The sequence below is a fragment of the Prinia subflava genome, chromosome 5, assembly GCF_021018805.1.
Source record: "Prinia subflava isolate CZ2003 ecotype Zambia chromosome 5, Cam_Psub_1.2, whole genome shotgun sequence".
Lineage (NCBI taxonomy): Eukaryota > Metazoa > Chordata > Aves > Passeriformes > Cisticolidae > Prinia > Prinia subflava.
Window position 1 is genome coordinate 46436909 of NC_086251.1, and position 26401 is coordinate 46463309.

General features: G+C 42.2%; 1 protein-coding gene across 8 annotated transcripts in view; it reads right to left on the bottom strand.

Annotated features, from left to right (window-relative positions):
* Nucleotides 1-26401, bottom strand: part of FOXN3 (forkhead box N3) — a 210093-nt gene that overhangs the window by 106450 nt on the left and 77242 nt on the right. The gene's annotated exons all lie outside the window — the stretch shown is intronic.

Consider the following 26401-nt stretch of genomic DNA (forward strand, 5'->3'; position numbering starts at 1 on the left):
AAAAAAAAAAATCAAATATTTGATCTAATGGCACAGCCTTACTTATTTAGCAGTTTTTGTCAGGAAAAGCAGTGGGTTTGGGTTTTTTGTCTGACAGAAGCGAAGAATCTTTGCTTGCCAGAGATTATTACTCCATTAATAATGTATTATGACTGTATGATTTAAATTACAATTCTGAGGGAAAAAAAAAAGTAAGAATGAATGTTTGGTTACTCTTTTCCCCCTTTCTCTTGTTACTAGTTAATATAATTTAATAATATCTGGCAATTTTCCAATCAACCCATATTGGAAAAGTAAGAAGCTACAGTTAACTATTAAACAGAAACTTTGAAGAAAAGCATCTTGTTTTTGGAAGTGGTTTTCTTTTCCTTTTGCATTTATACAAACAGAAACAAGGCTTAAAAGGAGAGGGTTAAACACCCTAGCAACTGTTTTAAAAATAAAAGGACTTAATCCTCCAACCCACATGACATCAATGCCATTATACTACAAGAGGAAATTAATCATCTTTTCTCCCCAGAGGGGAAAAATATACCCAAAAACCCCCAAACAAACCAACGAACCAAAACCAAAAAAAAAACCCCAGAGTATAATCAGAGTATAACCATTTAAGGGAGTTGAGAAACTGTCATCAGCTAAAACAACAGTTACTGTAATTACCCTTTCTGGACACAAGGAACAACACAAGCAGTCAACCTGTAAGGCAAAGATTACACTAAAATTCAGTGTTTATTCTGCAGTTACAAGCAGCGCAATTTCATTTCTTGTCTCAATCCTATCAGAGGTCAGGCTGAGGATATTTTGCATTGTTTTGTATGAGTTCTCAAACAAATATGAAAAGTTTGCCTCAGCTTCACTATGAAGGCATATGGAACAATAGTTCAAGAGCAGTCTTGCTCTGCTTGAGCATACATAAAAACAAACACCAATCCTAACTGTTGACTGAACTCCACTGGCAGGCTTTCAAGGCATTATGGTAATATTTTCTGGTAAACGTTCATGTTTTCTGGAACAGGTGAGGGAGGCTGTGTTACTGCCTCTAGCTGCTTTTCAACCCAGGACCATCCCTTTTCTCTGCTTCAACTTCTATCAGTGAAACAAAGCTCTCAGTTAACATGTTAAAGAACAAGCACACACAGACACACGCACACACAGAACCACATCAGAAGAGGGGTATTATTTTCTTAAACCATATAGACGACCAAAACCAGACACTTGTTTCCTTCTGAAAACTTGTATCTTTGCCCTACCACCTCCTAAGTGCTCCTCTGCCCCATGGACAGCTCTAGGATGCACAGTGCAATATGCTAAGTGCTTACAGAGAGCAAATCTGCATTTAATTCTCCACCCCAAAAATAAACGAAAAAGAAAAGTCTTCCCCAATGTCACTGGATGGCTGTGGGTGCACCTAGAAAGTTTCCAGTACTGTGTGGGACTTGGCTTGAAAGAAAAGGAGAGCAGCCAGCACAACCCACAGAAGCTGTGACAGTTTTTTTGTCAGGAAGAAAAACAACTGCATGCTGCTCTGGTGGAACAGGAGCATGGGGTCAAGACGCTTCAGGATGGTTTCCAGGGTTCAAGCCCATCCATTCTTTTACTGCCCAAAGGTGCCCTACCAGGAGGCCACAGAAGGGTTTAAGGGGAGACATCTTCCAGCTCTAGAAGTGAAGCAAGGCCCCGATATGGCCAAAAGCCCAGGACTCAAGGGACTAGAGAGACAGCAAGCAAGACTCTTCAGCTCTCAGCAAAGCATTACAGCCAAGGACTGAGAGATCCAGTGCTGCTGTCAGCTGTGGAGGCTGTGCACCACACTTCTCAAACCAGTCTGCCATAAGGAGGTTGTTACACTTAGCCCTCTTAAATATGGGACAATGAGCCAGACACATGATAAGCTCAGTAAGTGATTTTTAGGCAAAGGACAGAGTCAAAAATAGAATCCAAACATTCCAAATTCCACTTCCATGCTCTATCCAAGACCCAGATTAAGAACATAAAATTTCCTTTTAAGCAAGCAATGAGCAAAACTAGGAACATTTTTCAGGAGAAAACGTTTGCTGGATTCCTTACTTCTTACAGCATGGGATAAGCTTATAAAAAAAAGCTACACTTAAATATCATCTACCTTATTTGTACTTACTGGAACACAACATATTGTTTTCAAACTTCTCTGTTTTTTCATTTACTTCCAAGACAGACTTTTCATCTGCCTGGAAGAGATTACTCCCCAAAACCCATCAGTAAGTTTAAGCTGAGGGCCTTACAATATGAAGTCACTACTGAAGAGTGACTTCAAAACCTTTCATTACTGTTAAGACAAATCTGTGTGGCTTGCCCATATTCTTGCAAAAGCCAGAAATAATCTCACTGAAAAACAGGAACTCTCACAAAAAATATTGAGAAGTACTCCTTGTTAAAAAAAAACACTGGGAAGGCAGATTTGCTATATTTACACTGCAACTGAGCTGACTTATAATTTACCAGCAAAAACAAATGTAATTTAAGGCAAAACTCACCAACTTTGCAATGTTCTCTTTTAAGATAGTTATTTTTGGTTTTCCACAATCACATAACAGAACACGAATAAAAAGGAAAACTGAAGTGACATCTGGTTAAGAAACCGTCTTGACTGTGGGGAGGTGTGAAGAGCTTTGTTAACTGTGTGCTCAGATGTGTCATTAGTCTCCCCATATAGAGAGCAATCACGGGAAGGGAAATCATTGGAGCTCAGACCCGTCGGTTAGTGATTAATTTCCATCTTATGACACTTGGCGTGCTGCTTCACTACCTCCTCCAAGCCAAAAGTCAATAGTGACTCCAATCAAAAACCAGCAAGGAAAGGTAAAAAAAAAAAAAAATCTGTATTACATTTATCTCCCAGGCAACAAGTGACAGAGGAGTGGATAACAGCCCCCTGATCTCCACAGCACTTGGAGTGCTTTCAGACCTCCCGACATGCCACCTCCTCCCAGGGCCAGGCACAGCCACCTCCTTCCTGCCAAACACAGGTTACAGCTTCTGCACTGGTTCCTGCTTAAGGTGATTAAAAAATGGAGAATGTCACTACAAGTTCTCTTCATGTGGTCCAAAAGTAAAGTATAGTTGAGGGTAAACTATTTCAGAGGTGCTAATGGGGAGAGAGAGAAGCATACAGAGTTGAAACGAAAGTTTATGACTGAATACTTTATTTTAAAAAAATCCTGATTATCTTTCATATGGAGAAATTAATACTCCTTTGTATGTCACTTCATGTATAAGTAGACTGTGCACAATACTGTTTACTAACTCCCAATTTATTAATAAATTTGCTCTCTCATATCTCAAATATCCAATTCTGATTCCCTCCCAGACACTAAAGTCAGTGCATTGCCATGAAAAGGTACATGATACACTCAATGTTCACTTGTTTTTTCTTCCAATGGACTGAACATAAAAGTTTTTAAATACTACTTTACACAACCTGTAAGTATTTTGTTTGGTAATTTCTTAGTAGAATAGAAAAAGGACTGAAAATTTTAAATAATTAAAATGCTGCATATCAGCTCTTTCAGTTGTTATAGTTGAGAACTAATAACATTATCCACTAGTAAACCTCCTCATTATAAAGATTTTTTTTCTGCATATACCTTGCAACTAGCTGCCTGGCCTCACGTATCAGCCACTGCCTGCCCAAACCTCAACTAAAAGCATTGTTTGTTGAGCTCTTTCCAAAACCAGTGGCTGGGAGAAAGTAGACAACCCATTATATTGAGTTTGCATGGCCAGATTTTGGTACTGCAGGGGTTAAATCCATCTATATAAAAATTCTAGATAGTGTTTATTTGAAGAATTTTGTTCCCTGGTTATTTTAGCACAGACTTGAAACGTGTTAGGAACTCAACCTTTTTAACAGAGTTGTTCTTTTCACTGCCATAAAAACAAAGCTTTGGGAAGAGAGCGGATATGGACACCACAAAACACTGGCTTGGGGAGATGTTGGCATTTCCACATTTTCCCTTCTGAAGCTCTGGTAACATGTTCACTTTGAATCTGCACCAGGGAGGAGCAGCTCCAGGCACCCATATCTCTCGCAGCAGCATCACCACCAAGATGGTCCCCAAGGGAACAGAACCCTAAGGGAAGTCTGCCAAAAGGGACATTTTTTCCTCTGTGATGCCTTGCATGTGCCTGGGCCTTCTTCCATAAGCCCATTTCAGTCATTTTCCTCAAAGAAAACAGTTTTTCTCACACAATTTGATATAATTTACACTCATTAAGCTGGCTCATGTGACGGGTGTGACAAGCATCCAGAGAGCTGTGGCAAAGCAGGGGACAGATGTGGGGAGCCAGGGAGGGGAATGGGAGTTCTCCCCTTCTGCAGCAGGAGCCCTGGTGACATCCTTATGCACCTCCTGAAACAACACACTGACAAAGGAAAACCAGGACTCTGGCTGGACACAGAGCAGCTCGCAAGACAAATGGCAAAACCAGTAGGATGTAGAGCAGGCGTACAGGGGAGAGCAGAGATGAGCTGGGCAGCAAGGCTGGCACACAGCCCTGAGGGAAAGGCCAGGCTGTGCCTGGGAAACCAGAGACACCAAGGGGCTGGGCACCAACACAGGTGCTTGGAAGCTGGGAGGAGAGAAAGCAAAACAAGACACCCACGAGTGATTCCACAGCCCCACTCAGGCAGCTAAGCTGTGCCAGCAGGCTGAGAATGTTAAAACAGCTCTGAGTTAAGGACCTCGCTACTCCCAAACAACAGCTGCCCCACTCAGTAGATCTGTACTTGACTTCTCCACTATCCAATCAGGAGGGGATGAGTGGCCATGGCTAGGCCTTCTGGAACCAAAATGATCAGCAGTATAAATCAGGCAGCTACACAGACTGAAGGGAGGTGCACCATCTGAGAAGTATGCTACGTTGGTTCAGTAACTATAAAAGCAAAGAGAAAAAGCAGAAATTTCCCATTACTCAAGAAAGGGCATTTCCAACTAATATCTGCAGCCCCAAGCCATCAAATACTGCAGTCCCATCACTGTGACCTCTGTCCCTGCCTAACTCAGTGTAGGTTGCTGCAGTTGTTAACATAGGACCTACTGTAAATATCATTAAGGACACCTTCTTCAGTGATTAGGAACCTTTTGTTTTCAGTAATTCACCATCAAAAGGTTTTCTCTCATGGATGAAACTGTTGTTACAACAGGTGATCTCTTTGCAAGTAACAGTGGAGAGATTACTGGGTATTAAAGGTTCTTACTTTAAAGAAATATTTATCCTGAGCTCACTGTGTCCAGTTATGTTGCAACAGCAGGCTTGAAGCAAACCTTTCACACAGATTTGCCACCAAGCTTATCCATGGGAATGCCCGACAGCTTCACAGGTCCAAGTGTTCAATATGAGCACAGAAGGGTTTCTACAGGGCAAAACAAATTGTGTGATAGAACTATGCATTGTCACCACAGAATTTAAAACAACTGTTTGAGTAACTACATCCAGGACCACCATCTGAAAAAGATAATTGTTTTAGACCAGAAGCACATATCTCAACCTCTACAACTGCACCCCATGTGATGGAGCAGCACAAAGCCATCAGCCACCTTGCTGACACTGCTGTCACTGCTGACTGCTCACACTTGTGCAGGAAGCCTCTGGGGGTGGTGAGAACACACTCACGGCTGTCAGGCAGCAAGGACCTGCAAAAGCACCCGAGAGAACAAGGCATGATGGAAGAGTCTAATCCACAAAAAGAGCAGGGTACTTCATTCACCACCTGACACTGCAGTCACCCAGAAGATAGAGTGGTTCTGGAAACCGTGACTAAAACAAGTTTCTGGCTGGTTCCCAGGAACAGCAAACTATCATCAGGAATTCCTCCTAAACACAAATTCCTCTTTTCTCACCCTATGAAAAAATATATTTAACAAGAAAAGTGAGGTATTTTCACGAGGAAATGGAGAAGCAGAAAGACGGCAAGTAAAATACTTTCTGAGTTCCACCTTATGACACCCTGTCTTCAGTACTGAAGTGCACCCAGAGGAACACAATAATCACTCCAAAATCCACCTCAGGAGAGAATGACTTGCTTAAATAACTTTCTTGTATTAAGCAAAGAAACCTGCCAAGTGACTTCAAAGCCATCCCACAATACAACACAGATTACACATACTTCACTAAATATATCTCTACTCTGGAAGGTTTACAAGCATTGTGCTGGCACTATGGGAAAGAAGTGGTTCATGATTGCTAAATTCACCAAGACTAGAAAATGCAAGCCTGTTGTGACCACTGATGCTCTGTTGAATCAGCACTACGACAGCCAGAGCAGAGATGTTTTTCAATATCCAAGGAGAGAGAACTTGTGCAACCCGGAACACTGCTCAAAGGCCAGCTCTGTGCCAGTCACTCTGCAGACAGTGGAGACAAAAACACTCCTTACTTTTTTACTTCAACTACCCATCCCTCATGTTAGCATTACACTCCTCCAAATGAAAGGTATCAGTCCTAAAATAGGACCAAACTCAGAACTTGTAGTTCCTTCATTTACATGAGGCAGAATTAGTATAATAGTATAAAAACCTGGGAAATATTTTACATAACAAAATTTAAACTATTTGCCTGGCAAGTACTCAGGAAGATTTAAGATTAGATGCCAAAATTGGTCTGCTGGTCTGTTTAAAAATCTATTGGTTATCTTTACTCATTGGTATTTCAAGTTATCAAGTCGTAATGTTGCTTGCTCTGCTCTCCTACACAGATTCTCAGTTTTAAGTAGTTTTTTATGAGTGGTTATAGACAATACTAAAACTTTATCCTCTATATCCTGTATCTTGCCTACACCTTGCATATGAGTCTGATGGGTTCTCTAGTTACCTCTTTTTTTTAAACAGTTGAACTTACTTGAAGAAACATGCAAACAAATCATTGAATCATCTGAGGTCAGCTAGGTTTTTTTCTGGGTTGGTTTTCTTGGTGGTGTTTTGTTTTGTGGGGATTTTTGTTTGTTTTTTGGGGGGATTGCTTTTCGTTTGTTTGTTTTTGTTTTGTTTTGTTGATTTTTTTAATGAAGTAGTACAGCAGCTAAGGAATTCTTAAAGAAAGAAAAACAAAGCTACTGCCAGTGATTCCTATTACTACAAAACACATTCCTCAGATTCACTGCAATCTTACATAAAAATTACAAATAACTGTTCATGCAGTTTAAGGGCAGATTTTCTTTCAACATTTCTAGCACAGACCGGTGAAATTCTCTATGTCCAGCTTCAAAGAATTACACTATAGACCTTGACTCCATTTTAATGACAACTGCTTACTAAGCTTTTAATTTTCATAAAAATCCCCCGATCTATGAACTCAAGAAAGCTAGAAATTGCCCCTGCTCTTCCAAGGAAAGTTTAGCAATGTTCGGCAACAGCTTGACACCAAGATGAAGTAAATCTGTAGTAGTATCTGCATGCCACATAACAAAACCCTCACAAACACTTCAGCATGTTTTTAACCTTTTTCCAGAAAAGCAGCAGTCACAGCTCAGCTCAAGCACAAAGGTGAAGAAGCATGACGAGAAGAGACCAGCTAAGACACAATTACATGACCATAAACATATGCTCATCTAATGCACGAAATTAAAGTTTTGATGTGAAAGCTTGCTGGATTGCAGTGTACAACCCAAGTAAGCCAGTTACATCAAAAAATCAGCAGCATTTCTCAAGAAAACTAAAGGTTGGGGCTTTTTAAATCTTATTTTGCTCCAAGTAAAAATATCCATTACTTCAAATCACGCAAGTCCAAGTCTTTGTTTCCACACTCATCTCTTGGTATTTTAGCTCACTTGCTCAGTGAGCTACCCCAGACACGAACCCAGCCATCAACCTTTCATTCTCCTGATCTGACTTTATGAAAGTGGCCTGGTTCTTCCCCAAGTGATGCAGTCACATGAACCACCTCTGCTGTTCTTCCAGCTGCAAAATGAGCACTGTCTTTCTAACTCGAGAGGCTGGGTGGGTATACTACTTCCCTGAGAATGGAAGTAAGTTAGAGAGGAAAAGGGCTACTTTGTCTCAAAATGAAATAATACAAAAAGGAAGCCGAGCATACAAATAAACAATGATACAGAAATAAAGAGGCCAGATCAGCACTGAGAAGTAACAGCTGAAAAAAAGGAAGGCTGTGGTATTCCAGTCAAAAAACTCAACCTATTTCAGAGGCAAGATGCAGCACAATATCCTGTAACACAGGAAAGTGCTACCAAAACACACACTGTCCAGTGGTCTTCCAATATTAAAGGAGTTCAAGCCTCACTAGCACAAGACACATCGCCAGAAGTTGTCTTTGTACCTCTGGGCTTGTATGTCCTGTCAGAGTGAAAGGCACTGCCCTCTGTAGCAGTGCCTTCTGAGGCTGCCCACTGCCCACCCAGAGCTGCAGAGAGAGCCCCGTCAGCAGTGTCACAGGCACAGATCCCATGGCTTTGTCCATCTGCCACAGGTAGAGCAAAGAAACAGCGGGCACAGGACTGACTGCTTTTGGGTTTTACACGAACTCCAAGAGTCATACTAGCTTGTTAGATATATCCTTGTTGAGTTTATATGCGAACCATCCTATAAATCTATCAGGCTGCCACACGGAAACCCTGCAAGCAGCTGAAGAAAGCAGTGTCATTGACCCCTAAACAATGCCTGCCTCCAAACAAAGTTGATGTTGTTTCATGCCAGTACCTAGCAACCCCAGACTTGCCCAAAGTTTCCCCAGGCCAGGCAAAGTCCAGGCGCTGAAGAAAATGGGCTGAGACACTGCGAGGGAGGAACAAAGTGCAAGATCAAACAGATGCAGGGAGATTGGGCTGGCAAAGCAGGAGAGCCCAGAAGACAAGTCTGTCATCATGATGGGCCATCACAGGCATACTTGAGGGAGATTAGGCAGCAAATAGCATTAATAATGCTGTTTCAGCCTATAGAATTTCTGTGTATACATGGAAAGTGTAATTAGCCCTACATTATTGAAAAGTAAATTGAGAAGACACAGAAACAAAAGAATAAAAAAAGAAGTCCTCAAGGTCACCTAAAAATCCATGGCAGAAAGGAAAAGAAACCCCCAGACTCCAGACCAATAGTCCATTTAGTGGAGTGTGCTAATTTCATATCAGAAGTGCACTCATTTAAATACCCAGTGGTTATCCATGCCCTTCATATTCTTTATATTATCTACAACTGGAAAAGACATAAATTGCCTTTTCTTACAAATGTATAGTTATATCATATATAAAAACCCAGGGACAATTTTAAAACACAACCTTCACAGAACAGATATTCAAAAATTATTCAACACATATCTGTGCTAAATGTTTACATGTCACTTTTTGCCTACTGCTGTATTAATGATGAAATAAGCCAGTGAGTGAATTTCCAGGGGAAGGGGTTAACAGCTAGCAGAAATGTATGAAAGGGAGTAAGTTGTACTAAATCCATTATCTGTGACAAATAAAAATAAAAATAAGGAAGACCTGACAAAAGCTAATGGATTTGCACCATTTCCCTCATAACTGTTTATTTAATGTATGGTTTTTCCTTGCTTAGTGTTTAATATTGGTTTGCACAATGTGTTGAGAAGAAAAAACAGACACTGATAAATGGTTTGAGAGGTTCCCTGGATGTGGGGTTTCCAAGTGTTCCTGGGCTCTTCACAGAAACAAAGCTGTTTCTGTTACATCCCAAGCCCCACTCAGCAGCCTCAGCAGATCTCTGTCACCTCCAGCAGGCACACGCTGAAGAATAACCCTCCTCCTGCAGCAGAGACCTCAGTGCTACCCGCATCCATCAACACACACACTACTTGGCTACTCACATACTCATTCTACTCTGTGTCCCATTTCTATGCCTGGTCAGAGATACTTACCTTTTACTATCTTCCTCTTTCCTCCTCCTCTTTCTCATGGCTGAATGAAACCCCAGAAAGCAAAACAAAACGCCTCCCCATGCCGCAAACATTCTCCAAAATGAAGCAACTCATGACCGCAGTGAAGTTTTCATCTCGTTCACACAGCCCAAATCAGCACAAACTCATCAGGGCAGGGCCTGGCTTCAGGAGCCTCAGCAGCCCAAATGTCATAACCTGAAACCTCATGGACTGAAAAAAATCTGGGACTTCACCACAACTTGGCACTTTTACAAGCAGCCCACACAAATCCTCCTTCCACCCAAACACCACGTACTACCACAAGTCTCTGGAGCAATGCCTCCTAAATTAAACAGTAAGATCAATGACTCTACAATGAAGACAAACCAGGGAAAGACCAGTTTAGCTCTAGGAGCAAACTAGCCTCCTGTTGGGAGGTCAAAACCCAGTAGCTACAGTACAGACATTCCCTCTTAGACCCTGGGCACCATGGTGGGACTAGAACTGCAGTGCCTGTGGGAGAGGGCTTTCCTCAACTAGTGGGATTTGGCATCTCATTTTTACTGTAACGCAAACTGAGCAAGAAATCTCACCTGAGAGGCACACCTTGAAACCTACACATGGCCAGAGAGCAGCAAGCCCTCACTGGGACCACTGCAGAGTCAGAGTATGGCAATAACCTCTTCCTGCATCTTCTACAGTGCTGGCCATAGAAGTCTTCCTGGGAGAGTCAAAAACACATCTCAGTTGCATCAGAGCCTTCCAACATCGGGAGGCTCCAGTCTTAAGACAGCAAAGAAATTATATCTGCAAGCAGAGACAGAGAGCCGGCTGCTAAGCCACCTACCTGTCGCCATTGACTGCCATGTCACAGGTCACTACAAGCACCCTTTCCCAGTCCTAGCTGTGACTGGTCTCCCTTTGGTCTCCCCTGGCAGCAGTGCATGAGTGCACAAAGCTCCTCCCCACACCAGCTCCAGCCCATGGACAGCTGGAGATAGGCAGGGCCATGGCATTACCACAGCACAAACAGGAGACACTGTGGCACGTGGGTTAAACACACATTTCCACCTGACAGCAAGCACAGTCCCCACAGCCTCCTTCAAAGTGCAGGGCAGCAGTCCCCATTGTGCCACAGCTGGGGAACCTGCACCCTGCCCCAGGAGAAGAGCAGCACACCAGGAAGTCAAGGAGGGTGAAACTGGTGAGAAATGTCCTTCTCAGCAGAAGCATGCAGTGGCAGGGGGTGAAAGAAAGCTACACTGTCAGGTCTTGTCCAAATCAAACTCAAGGCGAAGTGAGCTAAAAAGAACAATGCAGGAACTTTTTGTTGTGGGAGCCATTTGTCACTGCTGGCCACGCTGAAATGACCACACGGACACTTGGAAATTGAGAGAAAGATGAGCAGGGGCAGAAAAGGCCTGATTTGTTCATTCCATCTTATTATATACTTTTAGAAAGGTGACCATGGACTGGAGGGTGGAATTCCCACCCCCCAACCACATTGGTCAAAAGGACTGTCAACCAACACTCTCCTCTCTTGGAGAAGAATGCAAAAACAAAGACAGTATTTACAAAACAATCTCTTGTTTCCACGAACTGAGCGTGAGAAGTGAGAACTTCTACTTTAATATGAACACTCAGAAAGCCATTAATTCAGACATACTTATATTTTCTCCCACTTTTACTCTAAGTCTCCTGCAGAAGCAAAGACTTGTAAAAAGAGAAAGAAGATGAACTTGCTTAGTCTTCAAAGTTTAATTCAGAATAAGCTTCATTAAAACTGTAAGAAGACTCCCTTTAATATTTATCTCCACACAGCCATCTCAAAAATAGACTTGACAACTATAGGATATTTTGTCTTGGGTTTTTTAGGTGACTGCATTTTTGCAAGCATGGCTACACAGGTTGCAACTGGTAAAATACTAAAAGTGGCAGACATAACAAAGTTTGTCATGGAAAACTTCTGCAGCATGAGCCACTGAATCAAGTCTATTTTAGAGTGGATAATCAGCTTCCTGGAGCCCCTCCACCAGTAAAACAGATCTGAAATTGTGCAGATTAGTTTATTATTAAACACAGGAAAGTGATCAGAGAAATATCTGAACTCACTGGTGTGCAAACATGGAATATTTAAATCTACAAATTTTCCAAGGAAACTAGTAAGACCCAAATCAAAACCTACATCTTGGCAAGAATAGAATTCACAGGTTTATTCATGTTATTTCCTGGGCAGACTAGTTCCACATTAGCAGAGCATTAATCAAAGTCTAAATACTTAATCAAATCCTGACTCAATATAAATTATTGCTCTGTTTAACATTTTTCCAGATGCCATTCTAAATCCCACAATAATTTTGCTATCTCATAGAAACAGAACAGAAAAAGTGAGTTTCCTCAAATTCACAGGAGAGCATCAACAGGCGTATGACAGAGGCAGCAGCAGTGAGCCAGCCCACAAACTCACTGAGACAGACCCAGCAGAAAGAGAAATGTCCCTCTGCAGGGCGCTCTAAGCTGGCAGCAAACAGGATGTGAGCATCAGTCACCGTGTGCAGATAAAGTTATTCAGAATAACAAGTTCAGGCACAGACTAGGTCTTTTACCTGGTAAGGAAAGAGTGGGAGGAAGGAGGGGGTAAAAAACAGCTTTCAATCCACACACCACAGCCCTGCCTATCTGGGTTTTCCCTGGCTTCTTTTTAACTGAATTATCTCACAAGCAGTCATTTTTCATTTTAAGGTATGGTGTTCACAGGACGTCTTCATGAAACAGGAAGCCTGTGTGTGTTTGTAGTATACTGAAAGAAGAAATGACAGGCTCCTCAGGAAAATGAGACACTGAACAACCTCAGCAGCACCAGCAGCCCTGAGAAGAGAACAAGGGCACTTGCTGAAAGACACAACATCTACAGAAAAGGACTGATGTCAATCTTGAACAGAACAAGGAAAGAAACAGAGTTTGGAGTAGGCGAGGGGAAAAGAACTTGGATGAGTCTAGAAACTTCTGGAAGAAAGCTATGTCAACTTCTGCATGGGGCTAAGTCACCATCTTCACCCTCCCACTCCTTGGTGCTTACTAGGATGCTATTACTCATTCTGATCATTGCATACAAAAAGGCTGCTGATCAATATTGCACAAGAGTGGTAAGTGATCAGTGATAAAACATTAGTCTATGAATTTATCTGACTTAACATGCCTGGAGTGGAAGGAAACAGGGAGAAACAGTTTCTGAGCAGACTCAGAATCGACAACTTGCCCAACATCAGATGATGACGTGAGGAGTTCAGAAGTAACAAGGAAGAGAAGATATTCTCAGAAGGTTAAAATGTTGTTTTCCTCCAAATTATTCATGATCAAATATGCTTTGGAACAGATCTACCATCTAAAGGAAAAGAAAATCTCATTTAGGGAAGCCAAAGCAAGGCTATTTTGATGACACAGGTGTCATGCAACCAGGCCTGCTGTGACCTGAGTCACTGCTCCAGGTCTCCTGTGATCTTCTTCTTGATCAGTTTCACACAGGAAGCCTTCATATGTGACACACCAAAAATAGCATCCAGCTTACAAACCAAAATCCTGCTTCAAAAAGGCTGCAACTTTTTTTCTTTTTCAAAATGCAAATGCACTTTCAGTACAGTGCAACGACTGAAAGCACTTGTCCCTGCATTCCTCAGATAGACACTTATGATCAGTTACATTTAGAGATGATGCAGGTAGGAAAAAAAAGAGAACTAAGGTGTGTGTGTGTCAGGGGGAGAAACCACAAACACAGCAAGTGGAATTGAATAGCTGAAGGTGAAAAGCAACCAAAAATAACATAGAAACACTCCTACAGAGAAAAACGCATACAGCTAGAAAACAAAGTCCAGATTGATGAAGGCCCTATGCAAAGGTTGAACAAAAAGGAATGGATGCCTTATATTGACTCCATTCATCCTACCAATATTGAAACACTATTGAAACAGCAGTCATCTTACCTTTCAGAGCTGCATAGTGTACCAAACCCTGCTGAAAACCAGTCACCAGCCTTTGAGGACGCTGGTGGTGCAAAAACTCCCCCGAGCTTGCCCTGCAGGAGGAAGCCAGTCACAGCAGCTCCAAAGCACTACAGAGAGGGCTGGCTGCTCCCAGGGTCCTTCTCTCTTCATAGCTGCACCCAATGACCACAAATGCTGACATCTGCACTGGATGGTGAAGGACTTCTGTAATTATTGTGTTCTTCTTGCAAAAGACTTTCTCAGGCAATACCAAACACACCACTAACAGAAGAGTTTGAAAGAAACTTGACCAATTATAAGTTTATTGAAACCTCCAGAATCTGGCTTTAATGTTGCTGGTTCATAACATTTTAAGCATGTTGGTATTCTAAATGTTTCTATTAGAAAGTCATGAGATGGTGCAAAATCATGGGGGAGAACCAAAAAACCTTTCCAGCTGTCTTTGCTTCTATAAAAGAGCTTGTAGAAGTTCTTAAAGGCTCTAAAATAAGGCACACAGCTCCTCCCTTCATTGTTTTAAATAAGCATGTGATTTTAAGGCAATTTCATAACTTTTAAGATACAAATCTCTATATAAGTAGCCTCCCACATCACTCTTATCATATCCATTCATATTATTACACAAACACACCCTTAGATACTAACATTACTTGGTCTAACTTAAAGCCATGCAACACAAACAGAAAATTTATTTAAGCAATTGCAAAATTCCCTTCCTTTCCAAACAAAAGCATCTCTTGGTACACAGCCTGAAGCTACACATGGCATGGACTGAAAAGCTGTTTAAACCACTCTAGAACTATTTTAACTTTTCACCTGACCCAAACAAGGAATCAACAGATAGTCAAACACAAAAAAAGGCAAGTTCACTGATGAAGCAAATTCTTCCCCTTTTAAATGCACGTCTAAATTAAAAATTGCCAATCCAACAAGTCTGCAAACTCTGTTTTATAAATAACAAGGGGAACAAATACAAGATGATGTGGCACACGAGTGGATAACTACCATAATTAAGACACTGACTCTTGCCCCATCAGCACAAGCCAGCCAAATGCATTTTTGGAAATCTAGACACAACTGGAAGGTGAGTGCAACTTGAGTGCGGGTGAAAGAGCAGAAAGTAATTAGCAAAAGTGGTTAGATCATAAGCATATTTACTTTGAAACTAAAATAATGCAAGTATTTTAGCTGGTGAGAGGAATACATTTTCCTAGTCATAGAAGAAAAGGACGAAAAAGAAAAACCTTTCCTACAATTTCATTGCTACAAATTAAAATCAAAGCTTTCTAAATGAAAACTTTATATATTTTTTTTTCAAACAAGAATGACTGAAAACTTTGTCTCTTAATGGAAAGGGTCATAATTACATTTCTGCTTTCCCAAATTCAAAATTAGTCAGCCCTAAAACCTAACAGCAAATGACACATCAAAGCAGATGCTTTGCTAAGCCAAGAACAAGGAACTTTATTCCTCAGAACAAATGCAGCACTGCCTGAGAGACAGTGAAATACTACAGGTGTTTTAGCAAAACCTGAAACAACAAAAAAATTAGACAAAGTGAAGGTGTTTTACTAAATTTTAAATGTTGATTTGTTTTGGAAAAAGCAAGAGAGATGGTTCAGGTTAGTTAAGACTCTTAATTTAGAGTCATCTGTTTAGACTAGCTGGCAACCACTTGTGGCAACACATCTTCCCCAAGGAAACTTTGCAGAGATTAACTCAGGTAGTTAGAACATGTACTAATAATGCCAGGGTTGCAGGTTTGATCCCTGTCTGGGCCATTCACTTAAGACCTGGGCTTGAAGGTACTTGAAGGTACTTCCAACACAGAATATTCTGTGATTTAAGATGTACCACTATGACAGCACCTTGTTTTCCTGGCACAGAGACACATGCAGACAGAAAGTTCTATCTGACAACCCAATTTTTGCTCCCATTTTACCTTAAAAGTGTTTGGATGCCCTAAACAACAGCGTGAGTCTGTGATGCTTTTTATACATAAAAGCATTTATATATAGACACATATATACAGATAGATTAAAGAAAAGAATTTAAGCAGAAAAGGGAGGTACATCGTGAACAATAAAATTGCATTTGCCTCAAGTGCTGGGAGCTAGCACCACACTGAATCTTCTGTCTCTTTGATTTGTCTCTATGATAGATTCTTTCCTTTTTCTCTGCTATACAGCCAGAAGTGTGGAAAGTATTACATATCAATATAAAATTGTAAACCAAACCTACACTCTTTTACAAAAACAAAGTCTGGATATTTAACCCTGAGCACTGAACTGTGTGAAACCCTGAACTGTGTAGAAGCGTAAGAGAGAGAAAACACAAGTAAATTAGTGTAATGAGCAATTACATATAAAAAAATGCATTACATTAATTGCCAAAACAGGAAAAAACATTTTAGACAAGTTCATTCTACTGCTTCAAAGCAAATCATGCAAGAGTACAAATGCCAGCATTTGTCTAATTCTCAGCCATCTCAGTCACATCCTGGCTCTCCAACTTCCCATCTCTCCTAACTGAAGACTGCACTTTCCATGCACACCATGCATTCCCTCTTACTTCAGCTATGCAGGAAAGCCAGCAAACTACTTACACCATATATCAAAAAAAGGTTTTTTACCCAGAGCATGGTTGGGCCCTGGAACAGGATCCCCGGGGTCACAGCACCAGCCTGAAGAGTTCAAGGAAGTGTCTGGACAATACTCTCAGGCACAGTCTGATTCTTGGGGTGTCCCCTGCAGGGCCAGGAGCTGGACTCAATGATCCATTCTAACCCAGGATGTTCCATAATTCTATGATTCTATTAATGTGCAGGCCCTTAGTCCTCAAGTACTTCAGGTAGGGTGGAATTATGTAAAAATTGTATTATTATTTCCAGTTAAATTTATTTATAAATATTATGTCTGAAGGGAGTTCCTGCAGAAATGAATACCTTTTGACCCACAGTATTCTCCCAAAGCTTAAGTATAATTGTAGCTCCATATACACCAGCAGCAGGCAGCTCTTAAACCTGTGAAACATTCTCTCCAAAAGCCCTCAAAGTGCTCCCAGGAGCAGTGACAATCTCTGTAAGTGCAGTGATGATCTGGAAGTGCAGTGATTCCATGTTCTTCTGGGGCTTGAGAAGGCTGCAAGCAACCAGGCACTGCAAAGCAGTGGTACTGAGGAGAATCCTTCAAATACAGCTTTTCCTGCATGGCAAGGACTTTAATCCTGAAGATGAAGATCTTGCCCTCGCAAGGTCTATTTAATTCTTCTCAACTATTAAAGAGATCTAATTGCAAAAGTGCTACATTTATTACATTTTGAACCACTAAACCTTAACAGTGATGTCTAAACATCCCTCCTGCTAATGTAAAACCAAAACATTTCATGAATGATTTCCCTAATTTTACTGAAGCATGCAGAACCTATGAGACATAGGACTCTCCACACTAAAGGGTGAAAAAAAGAGATAAAAGTATGTAAATGACAGCTTGAAATGAGGTTTACCAGCAACTAACCCTAGCCTTGCATTTAACTCTTGCATTTAACAATCCCTGCAAGTTGCACTGTAGACACTTTTTTTCAACTGTGAACTCAGAAATACATTCTTAAGAGTTGCTTCATCTCAGTGAGTACCTTCCCACAAGTAGCAGGTGTGGGATCTCATAAACACAGCTCTGGAGCACAGGCTAATTTTCTGCTCAAAGCTTGAATGAGTGTGAATTCACCATTCAATTAGATTCTCTTATGCAAAATTCCATCAATAAGTTTCTGCTCCACGTACTGCCACAGACAATTCTCCATGCCATTTACACTTCCCTGTACAGAAGCCTGTTCATTCCTCTGCTTACCAACAGTCGTCTTTCAGCAAGTTACACTGGTGCTTCAAAATCCTGAGAGCTCTCAGCTAGAGGTAAATTGCTACTCTTCACTGCTGCAATGAAATATAGCAATTCAGCATGCTGTAGATAGTGTTTTGGTATCTTAAGTCACTGGCTAAGGGCAGCAATTTGGTTTCTTTTCTACTGCAACAAGGAAAAACCCATTCACATTTAAGATCCTTAGAATGAGTTCTCCCACAAATTCCTACATTAGCTGCCAAGACAGTTTTTCCATAAGAGTCCAAATGAAATGTGAGCAACTAAATAGAAATAAATTAATCGAACAACACTAATTAAAACATATTGTTTCCAAAATTATAATGGATAACTAAGCAGGATCCAGAGGCATCATTTATGGTCACAACAGCTACTTTCGACAGCTCTCAGTCTCAATTCTGTGGTTGATACTGAAGAATAAATCAAAAGCAGCTTTTCTGAAGTCAGGAGTCCAAATTGGTGGAAGAACACAAAAAAAACCCAAGTAATTTTTCAGGCTAAGAAGGGCCAGCAACGACTCACAAAAAATTCAGGAAGAAAAAAAGTTGTATGCCAAAGCAGGAAGGTCCTCCCTCTCTTTCCCTCCCTTGTTGCTTATCTTATGTGACCTCTATCACTGATGAGTTTGACACCACTTAGAGCTACAAGAAATTTAGGCCTCTTTAAAAGCCAGTCTTGTTGCGAGCATGTAGATAAACTTTGTCAGCATCAAGACTCATAAACGTGCTTACTCTCCAGAAAAGATAACCACTATTTTATTGCCATTGCAATAAATGGTCAGACAAGGCAGTGATGATGAACATGCGTGGGTGCACTATCCCAACTACCAAAGAACTCAGCAGCTCCAGCCACCTGATCACTGAGATCCAAAGGCTGCAGGCTAAGAGGAATCATGGATACAGATGGCATGGCAGAGCCAAAGTATTCTATGCTTTCTTGTGTAATTAAAGGTAAGAATTGCTGTGAGCTTCAGTCCTGGATGCTGATTTTGCCCTAAGTGAAAATACCTCAGGGAGCTCTTGCTAAAAGCAGCACACGTGAGGAAGGAGTTTCTTGGCCCATCTACAAGGCCAGTAAGTCCAGGGCAGCCAGACTGCTGAAACCATCCACAGGCCCACTCTCCAACTGCAACATGCCTGGTCCTCCAGAATATCCACCTTTGCCCCCACCATTAAAGAAAGCATATGGTATTACTTCTGTGCCTAAATTCTTCCAAGCCAGAGAAAAGACACACAGGAATTAAGTCCAAAAAACTATGCTACAAGACTGAAAAAATCATCCACACACATATTCAGGATGGACTTTACCTTTAAGGATGTCAGAGCTCAAGTGTCCAGGACAGGGACTCATAATTGCACCTGAACCAACCACTCATGTTTCTCTGCTGCTTGTCAGTGAGGCAGTGCCAGACAATAAATCTTGGCAATTCCTCTCTTCCCCAGCCCACCCATATTAATTTCTTATCTCTGGAGCTGAGAGAGTACCCTGCTTTAAATTAGCTCTGAGACACTGAAACAGGTGAGGAATGGTTGGGGAAGGGACTTGAATTGGGAATTAGATTGAATAACAGATGTTAGGAAGCTAAGTAACTTCTTCCCTGAGACCAAAATTTAACTAGAAATCATAACAAGCCAGTTGTTGCTACTGAAGAAAGAAAAATCTCATTGTTTCTAAACTACTTAAAAACAGACAAACTAGAAGTATCACTAAACCGCAAGATTTTTACAACTCTCATAAAAATGAACTTTCTTCAGTATCTTCCTTTACCTAGAAGATCTTTACCAGACTTGTACTGATTAAAAATACCAGACTATGTATCAAAAGATAAAAGTAAATTACGTAGAGATAAGAAGTTTTATTAGTTTAAAAATACATATAAGCATGGGCCACATCCTTTGCTAGATGATTGCTAAGCAAAACTTAACCAGAGGTAGCTACATGGGGCTTTTTTTAAACAAATCTCTGTTCACAGCAGTAACTGAATAGAATCATAGAATGTTAGCTTTGGAAGAGACCTTAAAGGTCATCTAGTTCCAACTCAGCCATCATGTGCAGGGGTGCCATCCCTGCACCAGACCAGGTTACTTCAGGCCGCATCCAGCCTGGCCTTGAACACTTCCAGGGATGTGGCATCCACAGCTTCTCTGGGCAACCTGGGCCAGGGCCTCATCACCTTCACAGTGAAGGATTTCTTCCAAACATCTCATCTATATCTCTCTCCTCTTCATTTAAAACTCTTCACTCTCTGCCTGTATAAAAAGTCCCTCTCCCTCTCTTCTCCAAGTCCCCTTTAAGTGATGGAAGGCTGCAATCACGTCTTTCTGTAGCCTTCCCTTCTCCAGGCTGAACAACCCCAGCTCTCGGCCTGTCTCCATGAGACATGCTTCTGCCCTCTCATCATCGTCGGCCCTCCTCCAGACCCTCTTCAATGGGCCCATGTCCTTCCTACATTGGGGGTCCCAGAGCTGGATGCAGCACTGTGGATGCAGTGCCACCAAAAAGAGCACAGGGGCAGAATCCTCTCCCTCGCCCCACTGCTTTGGATGCAGGCCAGCACAGAGTTTGGCTTTCTGGGCTGCTAGCGCTGACTGGTGGCTCATGTCCAGCTTTTCAGACATGAGAACCTCCAATCCTCCACAGGGCTGCTCTCAGTGACTTCATCTCCCAGTCTGTGCTTGTAACTGGGATTGCCCCAACCCAGATGGAGCACCTTGCACTTGGACTTTCTGAGCTTCATGACACACTGCATTGTTACAGCTACATCCAGTGCTTGCACCATGACCTCATCTGGCAAGTCTGCCCAGTCTTGCAATGACAGAGGTCAACTACTTCTATATGCTAAACCACCACTGCTCAACATACAAATGACAACCTGCTAAATTAAAAAGAGTCACACAAAGTCCTTTCTTCATAAGGATTTTGGCTTATGTTATTCTGTACCATTCATTTGTATTAACTAGATTTACGATGAAGATACAGCAATTAGCTGAAAATAACACAGAAGGGGCAGGTATAAGCAACTTGCAGACTGCTGCCCAGACCCTGCCAGGCCAGTCACATGAATGGCTCTACCAGAAATACAGTCCTGCTGCAGGACTGAACTAAGGTTCAGTGGGGATATGGGAACTGCCCGAATCCAGAGCAAAGAAAGGTAACTTCTCCAGCAACTCAAAGGCTGCTTGAAGAGTATTCTCAACTCCTCAATTATTTTCAACTGCTCTGTTATGACCAAGACTTCTAAATGTTTTTTCTCAAGGTCTTCACCCAGGAAAAGAAGTCACACAGCACGATTTGCTGGGCTCTTTCACACAATGTAAAACACTTCACTTTTCTTTTAGGAAGGTAAAGGAGAAGTCTAAGGGACACACACATAATAATTAAAATGGATTCTTTGATGTTTTGCTGAAGAACTGAGGTGCAAGACAGAACTGCAAACACTCAGCCACACCAGCAAGCCCAGTTCATCTCTGATGTTCAGCTACAGCTGAAGTAGGCACAGCCACCACTCTGGGCCTGGTGCTCAGGGGCATGCCTTGCCACACTCACTAATGGACACATAAAAGTGCTCCTGTGTGCCCACATCCTGCAGCACGTCATCAGCAAGGCCTCCTCTGCTCAAAGTGAACCTCCAAGATCTGTGCTTCCTTTGCTGGCAAGTGACAAGGGTACTTCATTATCTCTCTGACAACTGGAAAGAAACACAGGAGGTGATGAGCACGTAACGGCATGGGGAATGCCTGACAATTGATTTTATAGACATCCTTTCCTCTTCCATAACAGCTTTTCAGAGGATGCACAGCACAGGCCCACATGGAGCCACCTCTACTGCCAAAATTAAGAACCTTGGGCAACAGCAACAAATCTTGAGAAAACACACACGCACACATTCTGGTGCAGTTTCTGTTGAACCATTTCACCCATGTCTTACAGACCCAATCCAGCACCAAGCATGTATCTGACTGAACATACAAGCAGCCCAGTGGTTTAAGTGCAGCCTGTGCTCTCAAAAGTGAGAGCATCCTTCACCCCTTCCCTTCCCCATCTTCTCCTGCTGTCACCAAGTCAGCTCTGAGCTGGCTGGAAGCCACAGGCACAGCTTCATGCCAGACTAAACAGAGCTGAGCCGATGGCCTGTGCTGACACTGGTCTTCCTCTGACCACAGTAACCATGAACTAAACAGGGAGCTGAAAATTAATCCAGCTAAATTAGCCCAACGAAAAATAACCCAAACAAAAATAATACAAGGAGTTTTCAGCCTGCTCATTACATAGTGACACATGTGGCAGTCTGAGCTGAAGAGAGACTTGCAATACAGCCCCAGATCAATTCCACCTCCCAGGAAAGGGAACAGGCAGACAGGTTCAGCTCACGCATGAGAATGGCAGCTCAGACTCCAATCACTTCAAATCTGCTGTAAACACCAAGCAGAGTCACTAACACAGGCCACTTGAACAACAAACAGTACAGCCCTGCTCCTAAGGGGAAATCAAAACAAAGATCTCCGGCAGAAGAAAACGTCCCACTGCATTTAAACTTCTGTTCAAATCTTACCTTAACCTGTACCTTGGGGCAGGGATTACATCCATTACCACACCAAGCAGCTGTGTATCATGCAGCTGCCAGCCCTTCTTCCACAAGGAATGGCTTGTCCCAGCAACCCCAACTGGGAGTGCCCAGCCTCCCCATCATCTCTACTCCCCTTGCCATGTCGGCACAACTGTTACTGGATTGCACCGTAACCTGAGCTGGGGGCTTAAGCTGAAAAGCAACACAAGAATTAAAAGAAGAGTGAAAGACAGATCTAGCCAGATCAGTTGTTTGTCACAGAAACACAAAAGTTAATATGGCAGGAAGGTGGCAGAGCAAACAGTCAGAAGCGAGGGAGTGCAAACACAGCTGAGAAATGGACTCATCAACCCTACCAGAGCCCAAGCTCAATGGGTAAAGAGCAGCTCACTCCTGATTTCCTACACTGTTTCAGTGCTGCTTTAACACACTTTGCATCATCTTTGGTGTGGGTGAGGAGCACAGACAGGCCAGTTTCCTTAACTTAAGTGGCCAATCTCCTCCAGTAGGTCAATGGCCTGTCACCAACACCTCAGTTACTCAGCAGGGCACCTGCCTGCTAGCAGGCTATCTTAACTGAGAGCAAGAAAAGACACACACAAATACCTTAGATATAAGGTTCAGAGGATTCTCTGAACATTCCCAACTCTCCCGTCATTACTTGAAAAGAACTGTTTGTGCTTTGTACAGCTCTACAATAGTTAATTCAGGCTGATTCCAGTGCAAAGAGTTAGCTCTGATGTAAAGTCAAGCAGCTGGAAGGCAGTGGAATGAAGAGTGTTATTTCCACGCACAGCTTTAGGAAATCTTATTATTTAAACATTCTGTATAATTCTCAGGTTTGCAATGCAAAAACAAAACCAAAAGGGTTCAAGAAAAGTTCTCCATAAATTGTCTAATATCTTGCAACTCCATTTACAGTATGGTTCTAGAAACTTTTATGATTTCTCTAGAAAAAGATGACCCTTGTTTCTACACATACCAATTTGAAGAGAAAATTTCTGATCTTAGAGAGCATTTTTGTATGACAGACAGAAGTTAGACAAATTCCAGTTTAAAACCACAAAATATCCTTTTAATAATTAAATTAACAGTTGTACCAGCTTATTCAGGACATTAATTTTTAATGGAGTCCATATCACATGAAGCCTTTCACAAGAATCTGAGGGGTTGTTCTGTTGGGTTTGATTTTTGTTATTTTTTCACTTTAGCTTCCCCAGGTGTTACAAATGCAGTGAAATTCTGACACTTCTGTTATTTGATCAGTCTAGGTGATAACTTTAGAAACAGAAGAGATTATTTCCATCCCCGGTGTGAAACCGAATTTTCATGGGAAACCTCAGCGACATTAAAGGAGGGAGGACAGGGTCCTGTCTCCTCACCTTTGTGCATGTGTAGACTGGATCAGGAGATTCTAACAAAGAACAAGCAGGGTCCTTTTCCTCTCACTCCAGCTAGCACTGATCTTTCTACAGGATTTTACCTGTCAAAAGCCCAGACATTATCACATCAGAGGAAAGACATTTGCAGGAGGCACTCCTGAGAAGTCTCCCAAAGGGTTTCCCGCAGCTCCTGTCAAGATGCCCTGGCAGAGCGCTTGTGAGAGACAGTGCATTAGACGAGGACAAGCTGGACATCGGCCCTTGCAAAGCTCAAGGACCACTCAGGAGTCCTCAGATCTCAGAGCCTGCTCCAGACAGAGGAGGAGCCTAGCTGGATCTCCATGACCCAGTTATGGACCACGTACTTCTAAGAATAACTTCCACATCAAGCAAGGAGAATTTTCTTGTCCCATCCCCATAAACATATCCTTTACCCTCATTACATTTTTATTAAGACATCCCTCAACGTAAGTGCCAAATAAACCTTTCAGATACTTGAATTTCTTCAGCATGCACACAGCCAGAAGCATGTGTGTATTTCCCTATCTCAGACAAGGCAGAGCAGACACAAAGAGGAGCCTCTTGATAGGATGGATGCCCAAAGAAGCAGAGACCAGGGAAGAAACAGCAGAATAGCAGAGAGGAGCATGGGGACAAAAGCTTCAACCTTTATAACTGGGCTGTTCACTGAGACAAAAATACTGCAGCAAAGCCAGCAAGGTCAAACATCATTTCCCCTCATCTGATAACCATGACTGAGGAAGTTTGAATTCATAAAAGGCACAGACATATCACACACCCTGGAAAGACAATCCTACCGGCCTTTGTTCAAAGCAGGAATCCCTATACGAATAAATCAGATTTTCAAGGGAGGCAGAAATAGGGTTTGTAACAAAATTTTTCAGCGGCCCCTTAGCTCGAGCAGCACTAGTGGGCATAGCTATAATCACAGCAAACCTACATAATGGGTCTGAACTAGCTTAGCCCTTTCCCTGCAAGCACAGAAGCTGCCACATCAGTAACTCCGTTGCTACGGCAACTGCTTACTTTCCATATCAACTGCAAACTCGTTGCTATGGAGACACATATACAAGAAAAATTCCTCTCTATAGCCAAGGACCAGATGGTAGGGAAGTCATGGACTAGCGGACTGTACTAAGTGGGACCCAGACTACAGGACATTTAGATCTGTACGTTCACAATAGGATTAATCTCAACAAGTAAATTCACAGGTCTGGCAGTATAAACAAAGCCAGGGAACTCCACATCTACTCCCCATCATGTGATAACTTCATACTCTGGCCAACTATTATTAAACTGCTGAGCTCAATGCAAAGAGGTTTGTACAATCAAGGGCTCAGCATTTTCCCTTCTTCAGCCCAACTCTCTGTCTCAATCCAGATCAGCCTCATCACAGTGACATGAACAGCCAGGCTTTTGGTTTGCCAGGTAAGCCTGATGGCACTGCAGCTGAAGTGGAATAGCGGCAGTGTAAGAACAAATCCTCTTTTCCCGGCATTCCACACCAGACCTAAATGCAGTAGGACAAGACAAGTCAAAAAACAAACTGATGAAGCCTGTATTTTTTTTTCCCCCCCTCTCCATTACAATGATCTCACATCAGGAAATTCAAGCATTCATATTCAGACAGAAAAAGCTGCAGACTATTAGATGCATATTTAGCACCATGAATACAAACTAGTGGAACTCAAGACTGAGAAAACTACTATGCAGAGGAGTTCAAAAAAGAATTAAGTGTTCAGCAGAACTTTTTTTAGAAAAATGATTACTGAAAGGCTACACAAACAAACACTGGAAAGCACAACTATGAGAGGAAAAGCTTCTAGCTTTTCACTATGTGTCAACGCACATCACGCACATCACATCACCGGCAAATGCCTGCAATTCCAATCCCCAACACTGATTAACTCCTTCCCTCCATACTGTACATGTTTCAGAGCCCATCTTGTTACCATTTCACAACATGCCACTTGCTAAATGCTGCTTTTTTTCATTTTTCCATGCAAAACCAGTAAAACAGGCAGACCTAATCCAGCAATTTGCAAAAACTGTCTGCAAAAGAGAAGCAGCATAAAATGATTCCTTACAGATGAAAGGCCCCTGTTCGCCTGCCCCAAGCCCCACACCAAAACCAGAGAACCCTTTAGATGGACACCTTCCTTCTGAACAGCAGAGATATTTGTTGCAAGGTACCAAATCAAATCCAACTGTTCGTGCACACACACAAAGGTATTTTCAAAGCCATCAGCTGACATTTACTGCTTTCCAAGTCTGCAATTAGCTGTCAAGCACCTGATTCAGCAACTCTGACCCAGGGCCAATTCTGCACTCAGAACTCTGTCTGCCACAACCCTTGGCCAGGACAGGAGGAAAAACCCAGCAGGGGACTTCAGTGACCTGCTGTGGTGCATTTTACATTTGAGATTCCCATCTCATTCACCTTAAAGCTGTCTACCTGCAGTTATTAGCATCTTCAGAAAGTGGAAAAAATTTTTTCTCAAAATCTGGGATTTTCCTGGAATTAATAAAACCCAACCCTGTGATTCATGCCAAGGCCTCCCACCATACCTTGCTGTCTAGCTATGTAACCATGGCCGTAATCAGGAATTTGAGACTCGGCTGGCCAGTCATGCATTGTGCTGCACCACCTCCCCACGGAGCAGCAGTGCAGCGTGGTACTGCTCAGAT